The 3,419-nt window shown below is 39.2% G+C and overlaps 1 non-coding gene across 1 annotated transcript; it reads right to left on the minus strand.

Annotated features, from left to right (window-relative positions):
• Positions 1-155: 155 nt before the first annotated feature.
• Positions 156-229, minus strand: trnan-guu (transfer RNA asparagine (anticodon GUU)). The gene has a single exon. It is a non-coding gene; the product is annotated as a tRNA-Asn (tRNA).
• Positions 230-3,419: the final 3,190 nt, after the last annotated feature.

Below are 3,419 nucleotides of genomic sequence, written 5' to 3' on the forward strand. Positions count from 1 at the left end.
TTTCGCACAAGTGTTAATGATATTTGTTTAAAAACAGAACAGAACAGCAACAAATACACCTTTGTAGACAAATGAAACGTATTACATTGAGTTTTCCAAAAAGCTCACAGAGCACACAAATGGTTTGAGACCTTTGCAGAAAGCAAGCATTACAACGTCCCTGGGTGGGCTTGAACCACCATCCTTTCGGTTAACAGCCGAACGCGCTAACCAATTGCGCCACAGAGACAGGGTATTAGATGAAAGCTAGGGTGGGTGTGGCCTGATGTCAGGCAATCATAAGTTGGCAACATTTTGTGACTTTTTCACTCACATGCTAAGGAAGTACCTAGTATCTATCCACAGTTTTCTGATATACTATCCAAAACAACCCAGACAGCTCTTACTAAGTAGCTGTGACGGGGGGAATATGATGCTGTGTTGCAAGATTATTTTGTGCCAAGCCTGTCTGTCTGTCTGTCTGTCTGTCTGTCTATGCTTCTATGCTTGTTAGGATATCTTTATATTCTGTCTTGTCTTGTCTTCCCTGTTGGTTTATTACTTTTCATGGTTAGTCTAATTTGGATGTTTTGTGTTTTTTTTATTATTATAGTAAGTTTTGAGCTGCCATGACAGCGTTTTAATTTKTGTAAATAAATCCTCTTTCTTTTTGACCTTCGATTCCCTGAGTTTTTGTGCCTGCTCTGTAAACCAACCTGACAAAGATGGATATAAACAGAAGAAAACATTTCTAAACCTGAAATGGAAATAAGATTGACCAGAATTACTGTTGAAAATAATAATATACAACTATACATTGTCYCCCACCCCTTACCAAATTTTGCAACACAACCACAATACACATTTCCTCTCACACACACAGCCTGGCCTCCATGGCCTTGGTTGCTGCAGTAATGGTTCTGGGGGCCAGACTCTGCCCCCTGTCGTCACAACTATGGCTCCAGCCTCATCTCTGTCTCTTGTGTGGGTAACAAGCAGATCGCTAAAGAATTCACAGCAACACACTTTTCGTTCATGTCCACAAAAAACACCACTGAAACCTCCACCACACACTCACAACATGGTCACACAATGCAGCCAGTCCTGAAAAGTGCAGAGCAATCACAACCAGTTAAAACTCACAGGACACAATGATGTACAGTCCTGTTACAGGACCAGCAKGCCTTCAGAAGAAAAAGAGAAAAAGACTCATTTTGTTGGCTATAGTAAGTCTCTTCCCAAATTATTGTAGCATTAAATATGAAGACACACATTTTGGAAAAAGTCCTAGAATTCTTAGAAAAATAGGTTTCACTCACCATCTTTTATGCCCATAGATTGATATTCTTTCACTAAAAAATAATAGAATTATAGCTATTTTTGTTTAATTTAAAAATAGTACTCACAATGTTGTGATGTTAAAAGATCTCAAGAGATCAGTTTATGCTCAGAATGAATGGAAATGACTCTCGGTAACTATCACAATAAATTTGAGTGCAATATCTGTAAATTTGACAGAGTTAGAGCCATTCATTGCATTAGAGATTATTTGCTTTGGTGTCTAAATGTTCGTGACATATTTTGCTAACACTACAGAGAAACACACTCAAAGACATTGCTGCCTGCCGTTTGCATTTTGTCAGTAGGTGATAAATACACCAAATTAACACTTTCTGATGTTTGAAAGTGTTTAATTTCCTCTGCTTTTTTAAAACAGACAGAATAGTTTATAATCAGATTATCAGATTGCACCATAGATAAAACTGTCTTTTCATATATGGAGGTTGTTTGTTCATCTCTAAAGTTGATGGTGTGAAGTTATTTTCAAACCCGATATGCATTTACTGATTGCTTATCTGCACCTCCACAAAGCCCCCCGTCACACGTATGGCATCATCTTACGCACGCACCAGGAGGCCCCCAAACATTTCCAATTATTCCTGACAGGTTTGACATAAACAGCTTATCATCTCCGTCTTAAAAAGCCAGCTGTAAACAAATCCACTGGTGATCAACCAACCTGATTTAATCTCCCTCTTGGATTTCCAAACAAGCACTCGGATCTTCATTTGCAGACGCCAAGGCGAAGCACAAACGCTTCACAGATCTTAGCTCTGGGTCTGTCACCAAAGAACAAGCAGAAGTTTACAAGATTAGACATTTGGCATTGACTATCAAAGCGAGCAACAACAGAAACGCTGGTCCTTCACAAAGCGTCTGTGTGTTTTTGTGTGCACACATTACATGTGTTAAAAGGTTGGGGTGCCATCTAAACAAGCCCTACCAGCTCTTTTTGTTGGTTCAGGAAGCGAGCATGTTGATGGAAATCCATTGATGTTTGGATTAAGGCACGCCTCTGTGATCAAGTGCTCAAACACTAGATAAGAGGGTCAGAAACACCCTTTAATCCGTTCTAAMCCCTTTCTAAACAGGACAACACAGTGCCATGTCAGTGAAGGGTAGGAAGCAGGAAGAAGAGCTACAAGTTTAGAAATTTTATGAACTGATCTGTTGTTTAAGGCACTTACAGTATGGGTGTTGAAGGACTGCATATCACCCATTGCTTTACATGTCAGTTTTAAATGAAGATGGTGTTCAATCAGTTGGCACTTGGAGTATGTAATGGGGATGACTCTCAGTTTATAATGTAACAAATTGTATAATATGCTTATATATAACTGTGTTTGCTAAGGTCAGTCAGCTGTGGCATCCATTTTGAATGGGGTTAACTCGAAGGCCCTGTTTATACCTGGCGTTAACACACATTCTGGATGATTCAGTCACAAGCAGACAGGTGTTCACATTTGGTTAAAATATTAATTAGGATTGCAAAACCAAACAAGGGAGTTTTCTTTCTCAAAGAGTTCCCTTTTGATTTCATTTCCTGTTTTACTTCAGCTGAGCCAAGTTCAGAAGAAAATATGCAGTTATGTGACACAATGGCTAAAATCATGTGTTTTATGCCAAGTTTCTTAAATATAAAGATGTTTTCTTTGACTTTTTGTACTTCAAGGATATGCATGTCACAGGCACTTTAAAATATTTGCATCTTTACATTAAAGAAACACATACAAACCAATTATTATGTGTCCTTTTTTAGTCTAATTGTGCATCTCTCAGTGCCACATACTATGACCTGTCAATGAACTGGGGTGGCCAATCAGGTCCCACTCCTCTGGCCCCGCCCCTGAGCTGACAGAAAAGAACTGAGCAAATTGGAGAATACTGTCCATGACACACATCAACAGCAAATAGAAACTCACTCATTGAAAGGCTTTGGTGTTTCAACTTCCTTTTAGATGGTTTCAAAAAGTGAACCACAAACTGTTCCCAAGTTGGTTGCATTTCTCTCTCCCTCCATTTTCATTTCAACCCCAAATCTGCACGACGTTGCTGCAAAACTGTAGGGATTAGATGTTCAACTATCGTGGCTTTTGCAG

The sequence above is a fragment of the Austrofundulus limnaeus genome, unplaced genomic scaffold (genome assembly GCF_001266775.1).
Source record: "Austrofundulus limnaeus strain Quisiro unplaced genomic scaffold, Austrofundulus_limnaeus-1.0 Scaffold375, whole genome shotgun sequence".
In the NCBI taxonomy this organism is placed as follows: domain Eukaryota; kingdom Metazoa; phylum Chordata; class Actinopteri; order Cyprinodontiformes; family Rivulidae; genus Austrofundulus; species Austrofundulus limnaeus.